Source organism: Balaenoptera borealis (genome assembly GCF_965194805.1).
Source record: "Balaenoptera borealis genome assembly, contig: HAP1_SCAFFOLD_1647, whole genome shotgun sequence".
Classification (NCBI taxonomy): domain Eukaryota; kingdom Metazoa; phylum Chordata; class Mammalia; order Artiodactyla; family Balaenopteridae; genus Balaenoptera; species Balaenoptera borealis.
In genome coordinates, this window is record NW_028122589.1 from 22,797 (window position 1) to 41,145 (window position 18,349).

At 42.9% G+C, this 18,349-nt stretch overlaps 1 long non-coding RNA gene and 1 pseudogene across 9 annotated transcripts; one reads left to right on the forward strand and one right to left on the reverse strand.

The window, feature by feature from the left end:
- Positions 1-361: 361 nt before the first annotated feature.
- On the reverse strand, positions 362-17,970 carry LOC309622149. 8 transcript variants are annotated; one of them, XR_014240550.1, is made up of 6 exons: positions 15,220-15,952; positions 14,979-15,039; positions 13,508-13,849; positions 8,834-9,007; positions 8,630-8,676; positions 362-7,919 (listed from the first exon to the last, which is right to left on the reverse strand). It is a non-coding gene; the product is annotated as an uncharacterized lncRNA (long non-coding RNA). The 8 variants fall into 8 exon arrangements; XR_014240546.1 differs by lacking the exons at positions 13,508-13,849; positions 15,220-15,952 and adding an exon at positions 17,832-17,970; XR_014240547.1 differs by lacking the exons at positions 13,508-13,849; positions 15,220-15,952 and adding an exon at positions 17,832-17,850 and having other exon boundaries at positions 14,979-15,035.
- On the forward strand, positions 10,597-13,491 carry LOC309622148 (RING finger protein 11-like; annotated as a pseudogene). Its single transcript has 2 exons — positions 10,597-11,821; positions 12,036-13,491. The product of its transcript is annotated as an RING finger protein 11-like (transcript).
- Positions 17,971-18,349: the final 379 nt, after the last annotated feature.

The following is an 18,349-nucleotide window of genomic DNA, read 5'->3' on the forward strand; positions in this document are numbered from 1 at the left end:
TACATCCATTTTAAGTATACAATTCAATTATTTTTAGTAAATTTACAGAGCTGTGCAATCATCACCACAATCCAGTTTTAGAACACTTCTGTTACCCAGAAAAGTCCCTTATACCTGTTTGCAATCAATCCACATTCCCAGCCCCAGACAACCTCCAATCTGCCTTTTTCCTTTTCTGCACATTTCATGTAAATAGAATTATATAATATCTAGTCTTTGCATCTAGCTTCTTAGCATGATGTTTTCAAGATTCATCCTTGTTATAGTGTGTACCAGTACTCCTTTTTATTGCTGGTTAGTATTCCATTGTATGGCTCTACCACATTTTGTTTATCCAGTTGCCAGTTGTTGGACATTTGGATTGTTTCATTTTTTTTTTTTTTTTCCGGATAACGTGAATCATGCTGCTATGAACATTTTTGTAAAAGTTTTTCTGTGGACATAGGTTTTCATTTCTTTTGCATATATACGCAGGACTGGAATTGCTGGGTCATATGGTAAGTTTATGTTTAGCTTTTAAGAAAATGCCAAAGTGCAAGCCCCACAAACAGCAAGAAAGTTGAAGAATGAGGTCAGCATTCAAAAATGGGGTCAAATCTACAGCTGGGAAGTGGTGTACAGACAGGTAGAATTTAGATCCTGAGCCTTTAATAAGCACTACCTTCGCTCAGTGCTCTCTGTTTTTAGACTCTATATGAGAACACCTAGGGCTTCCCTGGTGGCGCCGTGGTTAAGAATCCGCCTGCCAAGGCAGGGGACACGGGTTCGAGGCCTGGTCAGGGAAGATCCCAGATGCAGTGGAGCGACTAAGCGCATGTGCCACAGCTACTGAGCCTGCATTCTAGAGCCCGGGAGCCACAACTACTGAAGCCCATGCGCCTAGAGCCCATACTCCGCAACAAGAGAAGCCACTGCGATGAGAAACCCGCACACCGCAACCAAGAGTAGCCCCCGCTAGCCGCAACTAGAGAAAGCCCGTGCACAGCAATGAAGACCCAGTGCAGCCAAAAAAATTAATACATAAAATAAATAAGTTCAAAAAATAAATAAACAAATTAAAAAAAAAAAACAGAACACCTAATGCAGGTGGGAAGGTGGGAGGGACACTGTAAAGGTCATCTATGCTACATGTACAAGAACCCCGAGAGCACACCAATAGGTACCACATTTTTCACTGCTGTAGCCGATCATTCCCCCTGTACTACCACACTGTAGCATTCCCTTCCCTGATCTACTGCTACAGTCTCTTTGGAAGGTGTTTCAGAACTCTTGTTATGAGAGTGCCAGTTGAACTGTCCTCACTTCCTTCATTTATACCAGGATTGAAGACCTTGTGGTCCGAGATCCTGTCCAGAGAGCAAGCAGGCTAAGACTCTGTCTTTGTTGATGTATTTCATCAGAAAGGGCTCTACCCCCTCTCCTAGTTCATGGTGTGAAGTGTTCTTAGCCTCTCAGGAAAGTGGGGAGAATTGGAAAGACTCTACATGAGAATGCTAGGCTTTGTAAAACACTTTAGTTTTTTAAAAATAAGACTCATTTTGTATTGGACTTATAACAATCCTATGAAATACAAAGAAAGCCAAGAATCAGTGACATGAAATGATCACCAGTAAGAACTACAACAGTCACCGCTTATCTCGTAGCACAGGGCATTGTCCATGATCCTTAAGAAGAGTTACTAGAAATGCCTCGCCCATCCTGCCCCTAAACACCAACACAGCAATCATGTACCTTGAACGGTACATGATTGCTGTGTTGGAGTTTAGCGGGAGCATCTCACTTACCAGGGACTGGACTTTTACCTTGATTCCTTTGTAGTGACGGAGACATCCCTGGTGATGAAAAATTCCCTGGGATTGCAACCTCCAAGCCAGACATTTTGTGTGACACAAACTCAAGAACTCCCCAAGTCCTGCAGTAGCAGAAACAGTCACATATTTGAGAGTAACCCAGCATCTGAACTTGGGGACATTTCAGTGACAGCTCCAGTCCAGAGTGCCAGGCGTCTCCTGGCCCTGCCTCCAGCTCCAAGCCAGGGACAAATAGAGAGTAAGCACGTGGATGATATTAAAACCAAGCTTTCAAAGATTCTGGATGCCTAACACATCCCAAAAGAAAACCAAGATCCTCCACTACTCCCTTTAGGAATCCCTGATATTCACCAGCCGCTGGCCTGCACCGATCCCCTCAGCCAAGAGGAGCAGCCTGGTTCTGAAAATGCTGATCTGGGAAAGAACAGCCTGAGTCGTGAGGACCTAGGGACACTCGAAAATGGGATCGAATCCAGCAGTGGTCTTGCAGACATTACTACACTGGCGGAGGATATTCACCTTCCCCAGCTCTTTAGTTCTTTGAAAGATCTTGATCAATCCCAAGGTCCCAACGGGATCAAAGCCAAAGATGCCAGAGCCTTTAAGGTGAATCAGGTGCAGGAAAAGCCAAGTGTCATAAAGGTTCCCTCTGATCAACCCAGGAAGAACAAACAGAAAGCCTCTGAGCCTATCAGTGGCGCTCCCAAGGCCAAAATCCAGCCAAAGAATCCAGAGTGCCTGTTAGGGGGAGAAGTGGTTACATGCCACGCTGCAGTCAGTGACAGGGCTCCTGTGAACACGGCCAAGCACTCTCAAGGCAAACCTCAGAAAGCTGCATCCAGAAAGATCAGCAAAACTAAGAGCCACGGGCAGGAAAAGACCAAAAGGACCAGAGGAAGAAACAAGGCTGAAGAGAACAAGCAGTCAGGGAACAAAGTCAAGGCAGAAGAGAAGCCAACAATTCCCGAGACGAAGCGAAAAAAACACCAAACTGAGCTTTAAAAAGCCTCGAACCTCCCTAGGCATGCGCATGCTGGAGTCTGTGAAGGTTCTTCATGCGCTGGGGAAGAAGGATGATAAGAAAACTGGGCTCTCTTCCTGTCGGCTCTTGGGAAATTCAAGCAACCCCAAAGACCCCCAGCCATCCAGCCATGGCGGCATACCCCACATGAGGGTAAGAGTGCTGAGAAAACTCAAGTCGAAGCCCAGAAACCAGTCAGCAGTGCTGAAACAGAGTGTCTATCCTCATCCCAGTATGAGCGGCCTCCTCCTGGGAAGGTCAAGTTGATACCTCTGCCTTTTTCTGCCTGGGACAAGCCTCAAGCTCGACCCGCTCCTCGGAGGCCACAGTCTCTGGCCTCACATCGGCCTGCTGGGGCTTACCGTGCCCAGCCTGGTTCTACTGACTCAGCTCAACCTGCTGCAGTCAATTCATCCCAGCCAGTTCCTGCCTCTCTGCCAGGTCCCGCCAAACCAGCTCAGCCAACTGTGACCAACCCAACCCAACCGGCTTGGACCAACCATACCCAGCCTCGTGTCCCCTCAGTCTGCTGCTCTTAGGCCTGCACCCTACAAAACTTCATCTGGCGCTTCTCTCCAGCGGGAAGCCTGTTCCCCCTGCTGTGACTAAGCGCCAGTCCCCATCCAAGCTCCAAACCCAACTTCTATGCCAAGACTTCAGCAAGCAACGAGTTCCATGGAGGGAACCCAACGTGCCTGAGCCAGTCATGTCAAAGCCCATCGAACAAGAGCAGAGGCCAGAGCGAGAGGCCATGAAGAGGCGGGCTCAACAACAACGGGAGAATGCTGCCAGATACACCTCTTCGGGGAAGCTGCAATTTTTCACTGAGAGGGAAAAAGAAATGGAAATTGCTGTCTACTACGGATACGTCAAGTGAGAGCTGCTAGGATTCTTGGTGCCACCTTGGCTACCAGCTGTTCTTCCATACATAGGTAAGATAGGTATAGAACTGAATAAGTAAATGGAATACAATTAATAGATGAGTAATAAACCTTAAGAATTTTGAGATGCTGCTAACTGGGGCGTGAGAAAGGAAGGACTGAAAGTTGGATGGGAGAATGAAGGAAAGGGGTAAAAACTGAGCAAAGAGGAAGGAACTTGGCCCAGGGCTAGGAAGGCCAAAAGAGACGTATGGATTTAGGAAAGGAAGCAGGAGTGAGGATGAAATGGCAGAAGTAAAAAGCAGGGTCAGAGGTCTGGGTTGAAAGAACACAATTGGAGTAGAGTTGAAGGTGACAGAAGATGAGTCTAGGTTTACTAGGAGAAATAGAAAAAGTCTCTCGGGGACGCTGGCCTTAAGTCTCACAACCACCAGATAGGTATTTCAGAAAACAAGAGGTTCAGGACACATCTCTGAAAGGTCTGAGTTGCCTTATTCAGGTGTGACTATAGTGGGGGAATAGGGAAATCTACCAGAGAAGTGGCTAGGGCTCAGAGTTATCCTAGGGGCAGCTGACGACAGGGGCAGAGCCAAGGGAACTGCTGCATCAGGAGGCCCACGAATAGGGCCTGGTATGTAAATCACGATGTACTCAACACCTAAGCACGAGGGGAGCGAATGCGCTCTTCAGTTAACCTTGGCAAAGACAGGCAAGGCCGGTATTCCTGTGCCACTTCACTTACAGAGGTGCAGCAAAGGGCTGAGGTCACATCCCATGTGGAGGTACAAGGACTCAATTTGAGGCCCAAATGCCTCTGAAGTCCTCTGTATTTGCAGATGCCCGTAGGCGGCCAACCTGGCTTTCAGAGCACAGCATCCTGAGGTTACTGGTGGACGAGATCAAACTTCTGCACGCGCCTAAATATTAACTTGAGGGGCTTCCTCCATTGAGCAGGGCACGTGCCGCCTTTTGTAAACATCACCATCTACTGAAACGCATGAGAAAAAATCCGACGGAAGCGTCCACTCTCACGGGTGAGAGTGGTGGGGGCACGCGCACTGGGCAGCAGCTCCAACAGCCACAGGACGCAGGCGCCCAGGGGTTCAGAGGCTCCCTGGGAGGCCTCGTGGGGCAGCTCGAGGGAGTGACGATGGGAGAGAGCGGCAGGGCTGGGCGTGAAAAGGAATGCAGTGGGGAGAAGGGAGAGATGGAGACAGTGGATAGTGACTATGGGAAAATGGGCAATTTTCATTTTCAAAATTATTTTTTTGAGATGTCATTCACATGCCATAAAATTCACCTTCTGAAACTGCAAATTCAGTGTCATTTAGTACATCCACAAGCCTATGCAACCATCACCGGCATCTAACCCATCACGTTTTCATCACCCCAAAAAGAAGCCCCCTTAAGCATCAGCAGGCACTCTTCATCCCCTCTTCCTTCAGCCCTGGCAACCATTAATTTGCTTTCTGTTGCTATGGTTTTGCCTTTTCTGGACATTTCATGAAATAATACAAATGTGACCGCTGTCTCTGGCTTCTTTCACTTAGCATAATGTTTTCAAGTTCGTCCATGTTGTAGCATGTGTTAGTACTTCATTCCTTTTTATGGCTGTATAATATTTCACATATCCACCACATTTAAAAAAATCCATTCATCCACTGATGGGCATTTGGGTTTTTTTCACTAATAATGTCCATTTTTTGAGAGTTTATTCTGTGCCAGGCAGCACCAGGCTGAGTTACTGACCTTACTTCACAGATTAAGAGGCTTGGAGAGTGTGAAGAGTTTGCCCTAGATTAAGAGCTAGCAATTGGGGGAACTGGGGTTTGAACTCAGGCAAACTTCAGAGGTAATAGATTCACATGACAGAACACTAGAAAAGGTACACAAGGGTATTCAATGAAAAGTGACCCTTTTCCCCACGTTCCCCAGCCACACATTTCCCTCCTCAGAGACATCTGCTTTGGCCGTGCTGTGGATCCTTCCAGAGAAATATTTATACCCCAACATTTATGTATCACAACTTATTGACTAATCTGTCCCACTGATTTGAAATGTCACTTTTATGGTATAACAGATTCTTATACGTATATATATATTTTAATGTATTTATTTATTTATTTTTGGCTGCTTTGGGTCTTTGTTGCTGTGCGCAGGCTTTCTCTAGTTGCGGCAAGCGGGCTTCTCATTGCGGTGGCTCCTCGTGTTGCCGAGCACGGGCTCTAGGCGCGTGGGCTTCAGTAGTTGTGGCACACAGGCTCAGTAGTTGTGTCTCACGGGCTTAGCTTCTCCATGGCATGTGGGATCTTCCTGGGCCAGGGATCGAACCCATATCCCCTGCATTGGCAGGAGGATTTTTAACCACTGCACCACCAGGAAAGCCCCTTATACGTATTTATATTTCTCTTTTCAGAGCTGTCCTGACTCTTTCTTGCCTATCTGTTATGTTTGCCATTTCTCTAAAATTCTTTTTATCTTCTTTTTGATTTAAAAAAATTTTTTCCTCTTCTTGTTTGTTTCTCTTAAGGCATTATCCATTATGTTCATTCACTCGTATTATTTTATTTAATTTATTTAATTAATTAACTTATTTATTTTTGGAGGTGTCGGGTATTAGTTGCAGCACGTGGGCTCTTTGTTGCAGTGCGTGGGCTCTTCCTTGCGGCTCGTGGGCTCTCCAGTTGTGGCGCGTGGGCTCCAGAGCACGTGGGCTCAGTAGTTGCGGCGTGCGGGCTTAGTTGCCCTGCAGCATGTGGGATCTCAGTTCCCCAACCAGGGACCGAACCTGCATCCCCTGCACTGCAAGGTGGATTCTTAACCACTGGACAACCAGGGAAGTCCCCACTCTTGTATTATTTTAAATTTAGTCCTCATTTCTGAAACTTTTTTCTTTTATTTTGAATTCTGTCTTGAGTTCTATCATCTTACCTAATTCTGGTTTATGCTGTTCTTTCATCTTTTTTTTATTATGGTAAAATATACATAAAACAAAATTTATTATTTCAACCATTTTCAAGTATACAATTCAGTGACATTAAATACATTCACAATGCTGTGCAACCATCACCACTGTGCAAATTCAAAATAATTATGTCAAAAGATTGAGCAGGACATCAGAAAGATGGAGGCAGCAGCATAGCTTCTGAATCTCTCCAAACCCTTTCATGGAAGAAGATCAACTAAAACCAAACACCCATAGGTGGCATTTATCAGCATTTACCATTTCCAGAACTTTTCCACCATCCCAAACAGAGACTCTATAGCCACTAAACAATAACTTCCCATTCCCTCCTCGATCCATGTTCTTTCATCTTTCGCATTGTTTTTCCTAACATCTTTTAGCCCACTTTGAAATAATAGGTTACAGTTTTGATCTGTTTTGTGGACCTGTCTTTTCCAACTTGATTTTATTGTCTGAAGACATGCTATTCTGCTCCTTATTCTCTTTTTTCTTACACTACCTCTGTACGGGATTTGATCCCAATCCTTTTCTGTTACTGATTTTTGGATGAAAAAAGTTTTACAGCACTTTGAAAAGGTGGTGCGAGGCCATGTGGAAACATGTTCTTCATGGCTGTTTCATCAATGCTTCACTTATACTGCTTTGGAATAACTGTTTTCCAGGAGGCATAAACCAGTGGGCTTTACCATTGGACAGAGTGCAGAGAAAGGACCCCACGAAAGCCGATCACCTTAGCAGAAATGACTTAGTTATGATTTCACCCAAGATTGGTCACAAACCAGCCTGGGAAACTCAAGGCACCAGAGACAAGGCATAATGCCATCTTTCCTTCTCTCTGCCTCAGCTCTCAAGGATTGGTCACCTCCATGTTATTAGTAACTATTATTTGGTTTCTGTTCATAATTACTATCAGGAGACACAGCACTTAGGGGCCTAATTACACTGCCTAGCTACGCACCATTCTTCTTCATCTTGGCTTCCTGTCCACCAGCAGGAACCTGATTTAGTTTTGTTCTCCCTTCACCACAGCCCAGTAATTTTTGTGCATGACTCTCAGTCTCACCAGAATCTGTATCTCTCACTCTGCCCCAACATTCCACCCCATCATTCGCTCCCTGAAGTGTACTCTAGAAATTTCGGTCAACTGGATATTTTACCACTGTTCACCATCTCTTATGAAACCAGAAGACGAGCAGCTTTCTTATGGAATGACGGAGAACTTGTAAAGATAAAACACCAGTCTGCAGGAGAAAGGGAAGAAGAGAATGATGGAAATCGTTTCTGCAAAACTAGTTTTACATTACGTTTTGTTTGTTCCTGGTAAAGAAACTGAAATCTTCTAAACATTAAAAAAAAAATCTAAACCACTAAAGTCAATAATACAGGAATATAACTTTTGAAAAAAAGTTCTTTGGCTGCGCAGCATGTGGGATCTTAGCTCCCCAACCAGGGGTTGAACCCACGCCTGCTGCATTGGAAGCGCAGAGTCTTCACCACGGGACCACCAGGGAAGTCCCAGGAATATCACTTTTAAAGGAGAAGTTATAAACCCCTTGGTTCTATGAACTGGAGATTTTTAGTAAGAAGTCATGTATTTTAAATGACTTGGAGCTTTAAAGGAAGGAAGGAAGGAAGGGAGGAAGGAAAGAAGGAAGGAAGAAAAAGGGACTTCCTTGGTGGGGCAGTGGATATAATATCAAAAGTAAATTAATTAATTAAATAAATTTTAAAAAGAAAAAAAAAATGCTGAAATCCACTGACTAATTATTCAGGCTATTATATCTTGCTATTTCCAGATACATCCCTTTATAAACTTTTGGTAAAAGGTTATCGTATGTCAGAACAAATGAATTACAGACTTTTCTATTTTTCCAAAATTTGAGAAATTCCCTTACATTTCTCCCTTCAAATTTTATAACAAGGGAAAAGTAGTGACAACCCTTATACTTACATTCAATTGCATCATCTGGCCACATGCCTTCTACATCAATCAAATATCTACAAAACAACAAAATTCGAGTCATTTGTAAATAAAAAGGAAAGAAAATCAAGTTTTTGCAAAAAAAGGTCCAATTGTGCTTTACAAATACAGATAGAAAAATCCTAAGAAAATATCAGCATATCTAATCAATAATTATTAAAGCATGATATATACCATGACTACAAAAAGGCTTTATTCCGGAGTTTCCCTGGTGGCGCAGTGTTGAGAATCTGCCTGCCAATGCACGGGACACGGATTCGAGCTCTGGTCTGGGAAGATCGCACATGCCCCGGAGCGACTGGGTCCGTGAGCCACAACTACTGAGCCTGCGCGTCTGGAGCCCGTGCTCTGCAACAAGAGAGGCCGCGATAGTGAGAGGCCCGCCCACCGCGATGAACAGTGGCCCCCGCTTGCCGCAACTAGGGAAAGCGCTCGCATAGAAACAAAGACCCAACACAGCCAAAAAAAAAAAAAAAAAAAAAAAAAAAAACAGGCTTTATTCCAAGGACCAAGGATGCAAGGATAACGCAACTTTAGAAAATCTATTAATATAGTTATTTACATTAATACAACAATTTAATCAATAAATGAAAGAGAATAAAATACAGGACCAAACTGGCAGATGTTAAAAAGTTATCTGATAACATACAACGGTCAGTTTCGGTCAAAATGCTTTGTACACTAAAAACAGGAGACTTAATATGACAAGAGTATTCATCAAGAACCAACAAATAACAAAAGACAAATTAGGACAAATATTAACATCATATCTAAAAAACCCTATCTAACCAACCACAGGAGCCAGAAACTTAGGAATCACCATCACTGACAGCTATTTCTCCCTCACCCTCATCCTCAACCCACCACCAGTGCTGACAATGATACTGCCTACATACCTCTAGAATCTGTCCACATCTTTCCACCAAAATGACCACCATACCCTGGTCCAAGCCACCATTATGCCCAATTTCTACACAAGTCTCCTAACTTGCTTCCTCGCTTCCACTCTTTCTCCCTGCAGTGTATTCTCCACTCGGTAGCAAAACGATAGGTTGAAAATGCAATTGGGTATGTTCCACACACTCACCTTCAACAAAAATAGTTCAATGGTTTTCTATTACTCTTCAAGTCTGAAACCTTAAACATAAGCCTGCACGATCGAGCTCCTACCCACACTTGCAGCTCCATTATAATGACATGCTCCCCCAACGGCCCCACCTTCCTGGCCAGTTCCTCCAACACAGCATATGCTTTCCTCTTAGAGGGTCTTTTGCTATTCCTTATGCTCAGAAATCTCTCCCCAACGTCCCTATCTGGTTAATACCTACTCATCCTTCAGATATCAGCTGAAACATCCCTAAACCTTCTCTAATCTCCATGATGAGATCAAATCCTCCCTAAAATATGCTCTCATGGTACCATGTCCCTCTCCTTGGCACCTGTCAGAGTTGTAATTCTACATGCAGAGTGTGATTCTTGAATAGCTATTCCCTCTCTGGACTGCTAGAATTCACAAAGGGCAGGCAGGTCAAGTCTCCTCACTCACAAAATTTCTCAAGTCTTTTTGCTAGCACCCAGCACAGTGCTTAAACATAACAGATGCTCAATACGTATTTCCTGCATGAACAACCATACATTGGTACAGTGTAGCAACACCCACAAAAAGCATAAGGGCATAAACTCCTTGATGCAGAAGTCCCATTCTGAGTGAAGTTAACTGAGACAAAGCATATATATTCAAAGATGTTCACACAGGAATGTTCATTACTTTGATGTTTTATAATATCAAAAACTTCTGACTTGTACATGTTCATCAGTAAGCAAAGGAACAATGCAGCCTTAAAAAAAAAAATAAACCGATCAACAAAGGATTAATCTCCAAAATATATCAATAGGTCATGCAGCTCACTATTAAAAACACAAACAACCCAATCAAAAAATGGGCTGAAGACCTAAATAGACATTTCTCCAAAGAAGACATACAGATGGCCAAGAAGCACACGAAAAGCTGCTCAACATCACTAATTATTAAAGAAATGCAAATCAAAACTACAATGAGGTATCACCTCACACCGCTTAGAATGGGCATCATCAGAAAATCTACAAACAGCAAATGCTGGAGAGGATGTGAGGAAAGGGAACCCTCTTGCACTGCTGGTGGGAATGTAAACTGATACAGCCACTATGGAGAACAGTATGCAGGTTCCTTAAAAACTAAAAATAGAATTACCATATGACCCAGTAATCCCACTACTGGGCATATACCCAGAGAAAACCATAATTCAAAAAGACATATGCACCCCAATGTTCACTGCAGCACTATTCACAATAGCTAGGTCACGGAAGCAACCTAAACGCCCATCGACAGGTGCACGGACAAAGAAGATGTGGTACGCATATACAATGGAATATTACTCAGCGATAAAAAAGAACGAACTTGGGTCATTTGTAGAGACGTGGATGGACCTCGAGACTGTCATACAGAGTGAAGTCAGTCAGAAAGAGAAAAACAAATATTATATATTAATGCATATATGTGGAATCTAGAAAAGTGGTACAGAAGAACCGGTTTGCAAGGCAGAAATAGAGACACAGATGTAGAGAACAAACGTATGGACATCAAGGGGGGAAAGCGGGGCAGGGCGGGGGTCGGTGGTGGTGAGATGAATTGGGAGATTGGGATTGACATATATACACTAATATGTATAAAATAGATAACTAATAAGAACCTGCTGTATAAAAAATAAATAAATTTTTTAAATTCAAAAATAAATAAATAAATAAACTAATTAAAAAAAAAAAAAAAAAAAAAAAAGAATGAGGTTGGGAGACTGTCAAAACAGCACACAGATCACACACTCAAGCCCCGGAAGATGGGGAACTGCCTTAAGTCCCCCACTTCGGATGACATCTCCCTGCCTCACAAGTCTCAATCCGACTGGGCTAGCTTTGGCAAGGGGACGGAGCTGGATCAGGAGCTGCTGCTGCCATATCTGGATCAAGTTCCAGTTTTGGTCTCTCATCCAACACCTAGTCAGACTCGCCTAGCACCTCAGCTGAGAGGAGCAAATTAGGATAGCTCAAAGAATAGGCCTCATACAGCATCAGCCTGAAGGAGTTTATGACCCTGGAAGAAATGGATCAGAAAAAAGGATCCGGGGGACTTCCCTGGTGGTGCAGCGGCTAAAGACTCCACACTCCCAACGCAGGGGGCCCGGGTTCGTTCCCCGGTCAGGGAACTAGATCCCACATGCATGCCGCAACTAAGAGTTTGCATGCCACAACTAAGGAGCCCACCGACTGCAATTAAGACCCGGCACAACCAAATAAATGAATAAATAAAATAAAACAAATATTTAAAAAAAAGATCGGGGAGTGTGTGATCTGTATGATGCACTTTGTTTATGAGAACCCAATTTGATTTCTGCTGTGTATGCAGATCACCTGGGCTGTACAGATGACTGGCTGATGAGATCCTTCACGTGCCCCTCCTGCATGGAGACAGTTGATGCAGCACTGCTTTTGTCCTACGAGACTAACTGAGCCAGTGTCTCTCACCTGACTTCAAGTGAACCATCATTTTTGGTGGTTTTGATCTTTTGTGGTTGAGCCCAAAGAGCCAGGGATTAGGAATTAAGATCATGCATGAAAGTTTCCTAAAAATTCCTGAACGGCTGCAGATGTTGGGGAAAAGCACGTGATATTTTAGAAATTTAGGGGGAAAAAGGAGGATGGTATTTTTATGTAAAGCCTTCACCCAGTGTTGAAAAATATAATTGTTATTTAGATCTTGTTATTCCTCCAGTACATAGGAATTGTGTAAAGTGTTACAGCAGCTATATATGTTTCAACTGTGTGCCAAAGATTAGGATAAAGATAGTGGTTGTTTTTCCTAAGTGAGATAACTTTCTTCTTCCCCCTACCCAAATTCTTTTCTGAAGTTGCTGGCATTTGGGTCAAGGTTTTATGAAAAGCCACATTTTAGAACACTGGCACAAAAAAAGGAGTTTTAAGCTGGTTTGCATAGTTCTTTTTTTGTTTTAGAATAAACATAGAGCACTTATATTTTTTACTTTATAGGAACTCCACAAGTTAAGGTCCCATTGTTCTTTTGCTGTGATTGTTGTTACTATTGATGTTGCTGTTTTCTGTCTTTGCTGGTTCTTTCTAATCTACCATTTGTCATTATTGGCATATGATCATCTCAGGGTCACAAGATGGCTGCTGTAAAACCAAATATCATATTCTCACAAAACAAGGAGGAAGCAGAAAAAGAGCCCAAATGGTCATTTTCCTAATGCCTATTTATCTTTTCTCAGAGAAAAATATCATTCTCATAAGCACAATAACAGCCTTCCCTTAATTACTCATTTGCCAAAACAGACTGATATGACCATTCGTAAGACAATTCATGGCAAAGAGGGATATGATAATGATTGTCTTAGCCTAACAAGGATTTATCCACTCAAGCTGAATGCTTCACTCCTCAAAAAAGTCATAAAGCTCTATGAGCAAGGAAGAACTACTAAGTGACTGTTAAGTAAACCATCAGAATTGTTTGTCCAAGACCATACGATTCTTTCTTTCCACTGGAAATGGAATTCATTGCCTTAGGTCTTTTTCAATAGTGTACTATTACTGTTGGGGCTGGCTCTGTGCTTGAAAACCAGCTGAAAACCAGTTATAACCTGTTACAAGTGCTATATCTGTTTGCAGTTAAGAAATGCAGAATTCAAAGTGATCTCCTAGCTTGTAAGCCAACTGAGATTCACTGTCCCTCTTCTATAAAAAAAATGAGCTAATGTGTCCAGAAACTAACTCTAGTAAAGTGGGGTTTATTAACATTACCCTTTCTTATGAGTTTCGTCAAATTATTTTGGTTGTTAACATGGTGATAATTAAAAGTCAAGGTAAATTTTAAATATTAAGAATTCTGATGTATTGAGCTTGAATTATGCCACCATGCTTATGTAAAAATGAAAGTGGCACCATGGTTACACTGAGAAAAGTTTCTCAGTTGTAACCATTTTGATTTCTTCTTTCCTGTGACCTCCTTCCCTGTTGTCTTGAAGCACAGCAAAAGGATACTGCATGTCTTCTTACTGTAGTGCTGAGGTTATTGAAGTTATATAAAACACATCTCAGTCTCTTGTTTCTTGGAAGGAAAGTCCTGCTAGTTGACTGACAATTCTAAGCAGGGAGAATTAAGAGAAATGTGTTTCATGTTTTGCACACAAATGAAGAATTTGTATAATCACGACTTCACAGCTGTGATCTCAAAAAAGAAGGAATTTCTCTCTTTCTATTTTTCTTGCAATTAACGTAAGAACACTCTAAATCTCTAAGTTTCTGAAGCGTTAGTAGAGATGGTCTAGTAAAGATGTAGTTGTAATGTTTTACCCATTTAGCATGTGTTTATTTTTCCTTATGTACTCCAAGGTGACATATTTGTTCAGCTCAGTGATATTACAGCTAAAACAATCATTCATTAGTAAAAGGAGAAGCAATCTCAACCTAACAAATCAGAAGTGTTTCTTATTATTTTATACTGAGTTGAATATTTGACTCTTAACACTTTTTGCTACATACAAAACACAAGTCTCTTGAAGGGTTCCTCATAAGTGCATTATACAAGGATTTAGTATGTCCTAAGCACTTAAAGATTTGACATTCAACTGTAGTAGTATCCATGTTGGTTACTTTTCTTACGAGCCCCATGATGAGTTGGAGAAACACTGAAAGAATTAAGAGTATCAGGTTCTATTAAATTGTTACATGTATCTTGCTTAAGTTTGTGCTCATTTATTTATATCCAACTACATAAAGCAAATTTGGAGGAAAAAAAAGAATAATAAATAAATAAGAATGAGGTCTCCAAATATTGTCAGACGAAGATGTCCTCCATATATTAAATTATAAACCAGAATGTCTAAAACACTATACCATTAAATCACAGGTACAGTCAGTTCTGTATATCCAACGGTTCCATAACCTGCAGATATGGAAGCCCGACTGTACTACACCATTTTACATACGGGACTTGAGCATCCGAGGATTTTCGGATCCATGGGGAGTCCTAAAACCAATCCCCCTGCAGATACCAAGGGACCATTGTATATGCTTATATCTGCATTTTTTACGTCTGAAAAAATATGTGCTAAATTATTACTGGTGGTAACATCTGAGTAGGGGGCAAAATTGCCTTCCACTTCATACACTTCTCTGACTGCATTTTTTGCATTCAGCTTACATTAGCTTACATTACTATTGTAAACAGAACAATTTAAACATGCTCTGCCTCTTGGGGTTGGCAACTCACCTGCACATGAGGTAGCCAGTCCTGTTGAAACCATGGGTACAGTGGACACCAAGAAGTCTGTCTAGAAAACAGGGAATATGGAATTAAGTAAGCGAAGTAGATACACTAAAAACGAGTTATACAATTTTCTGAAGAGTAGCCTTTATTAGTTACCACAACACTACCACTATCCTGAAAAGGAAAAACTCTGAAGAAAAGAGTGTTTTTGCAGGAACGTACTATAAAGAATTAACTACTATACAGTCAAAATTCATTGTCTCTGGGAAATTTTGCATAGCCTCCAATCAGATGCAATAGTGTGGACTGGAGAATGCCCATCAGGAACTGATCTGACTATAGAAAAAGGGAGTGGAAAAAAAAAACAGGCTATCAGAAGAACAGAATTTGTTTTTGAGTGAAACAAATGGAATGCCTTCACTTTTAATGCTCAATATTAAAAAGAACAAACGGTTTCTGAAGGGCTCTTGGGGTCCCCAAAGCACTTCCATTCCTTCTCTCCTTCACTGCTCCTCACACGCCACGGGTCTATATGCCTGGGGAGTTCTCGGGTTAAGTAGCACCGTTCTTATTTCACAATGAAAAAGTAAGGCTTGAGAACGTAAGCCCAAGCTGCAGAGCAGGCAAACAGAAAAAAGACTAGAATCGAGTCTCAGATTTTTCCAACGATGCCACAGTATTTTGTGGTCCAGGACTTAAAAAAAATTATATGAGAGAGTAAATAAAAAACAACAACATGTAGCTGATCTCTGCAAAAGCTATGTCTGTGACTAGGTGGTGTCTGGCATTCGTCATCTCCTGCCTGGAATACTACCGCCCTACAATTCTAACAATCTCTTCTATTTCAACTGATCCTCCACATGGAAGATGTTCTCTCTCTAAAATATAAACTTGGCTGGATTGCTCTGTTGCTTAAAAATCTGTTGTAGCAATGCAACTTCCCTAACACGAAGCGTCTGCAACTTCTCCAGAGTCTCTGCCCCTGCCGTCAGTTCGGCATCGGCTACTGGTACCCCTTTCCAGACACTCATGGGTAGTGCCTACCTTTACCAACATTCTAGCACGACTATGTTATCTGGAGTTACTGACCACAGCCAGATCTCCACTTCAGCTGCTTCCTATCCAGGTGTTCTTGAGTGGGACATCACAGCAAGCACTGAAAAGAATTCTTCTTCACTCGGAGACTTTACTCTGGCACTCACTGACCGGCATACAGCTGCTTCCTCCATGTTTCTGGCAGCCCAGTATGATAAAACTTCAGACGCCAATAACATGGTCCCTCTACATCCATCGCTTTCTGCCAGCCTTGCTCAGGGAACACCATCTCAGATTCCAAATCAGGGGCAGAGCCACCTGTCACTTACCTACCAGGAAGGAAGCCAGGTATATTACTATAACCAAGGCACACTGGGGTCTTTACTGTATGGAGAACTTGGCTCCTGCCCGCAATCCTATGGCTCTGTGTCATACACAGGAAGTAGGGCCTCTGTGCAACCAGAAATGGGAATGGGACTGAAGGAGATTCAGCCCACAAATATCCGACCACCAGCTTCCACCTCTGCAATCTGCCACCCTGTGTCTGCTCAACGCATCACAGAAACAAGTTTTCAAGGTGAGTACACAAACGGCAGAGAAAGTTGAAGAATGAGGTCGGCATTCAAAAATGGGGTCAAATCGACAGCTGGGAAGGGGTGTAGAGACAGGTAGAATTTAGATCCTGAGCCTTTAATAACCACTACCTTCTCTCAGTGCTCTCTGTTTTTAGACTCTATGTAAGAACACCTAGGGCTTCCCTGGTGGCGCCGTGGTTAAGAATCCGCCTGCCAATGCAATGCGGGGGACACGGGTTCGAGCCCTGGTCTGGGAAGATCCCACATGCCGTGGAGCAACTAAGCCCATGTGCCACAACGACTGACCCTGCATCCTAGAGCCCGTGAGCCGCAACTACCGAAGCCCACGCGCCTAGAGCGCATGCTCCGCAACAAGAGACGCCACCGCGAGGAGAAGCCCGCACACCACAACCAAGAGTAGACCCCGCTAGCCGCCAACTAGAGAAAGCCCGTGCACAGCAATGAGAGACGCAGTGCAGCCAAAAAAATAAATACGTAGAATAAATAAGTTCAAACAATAAATAAATACATAAACATAAATTACAAAAAAAAGAACACCTAATGCAGGTGGGAAGGTGGGAGGGCCACTGTAGAGGTCATCTATGCTACATGTCCAAGAACCCCGAGAGCACACCAATCGGTACCACACTTTTCACTGCTGTAGCCGATCATTCCCCCTGTACTACCACACTGTAGCACTCCCTTCCCTCATCTACTGCTATAGTCTCTTTGGAAGGTGTTTCAGAACTCTTGTTATGAGAGTGCCAGTTGAACTGTCCTCACTTCCTTCATTTATACCAGGATTGAAGACCTTGTGGTCCGAGATCCTGTCCAGAGAGCAAGCAGGCTAAGACTCTGTCTTTGTTGATGTATTTCATCAAAAAGGGCTCTACCCCCTCTCCTACTTCATGGTGTGAAGTGTTCTTAGCCTCTCGGGAAAGTGGGGAGAATGGAAAGGACCCTATATGAGAATGCTAGGCTCTGTAAAACATTTCAGGTTTTTAAAAATAAGACTCATTTTGTATTGGACTTACAACAGTCCTATGAAATACAAAGAAAGCCGAGAATCAGTGACAGGAAAGGATCACCAGTAAGAATTACAGCAGTCACCGCTTACCTCGTAGCATAGGGCACTGTCCATGATCCTTAAGAAGAGTTAGTAGAAATGCCTTGCCCATCTTGCCCCTGAACCCCTTGAAAGGTACACGACTGCTGTGTTGGTGTTTAGGGGGAGCATCTCACTTACCAGGGACTGACTTCTCCCTTGATTCCTCTGTAGTGATGGAGACTTCCCCGCTGATGAAAAATTCCCTGGGATTGCAACCTCCAAGCCAGACAGCTTTCCTATGGAATGACAGAGAACTTGTCAAGGTGAAACACCAGTCTGCGGGAGAAAGGGAGGAAGAGAATGATGGAAATCGTTTCTGGGAAACTATTCTTACATTATGTGTTGTTTGTTCCCGGTAAATAAACTGAAATCTTCTTAACAGTAAAACAAAATCTAAACCACTAAAGCCAATAATACAGGAGTATAACTTTTGAAAAAAATTTCTTTGGCTGCGCAGCATGTGGGATCTTAGCTCCCCAACCAGGGATTGAACCCACGCCTGCTGCATTGGAAGCGCAGAGTCTTCACCACGGGACCACCGGGGAAGTCCCAGGACTATCACTTTTAAAGGAGAAGGTACAAACCCCTCGGTTCTATGAACTGGAGATTTTTAGTAAGAAGTCAATATATTTGTTGTTAGGCTCATTTTATGTTAG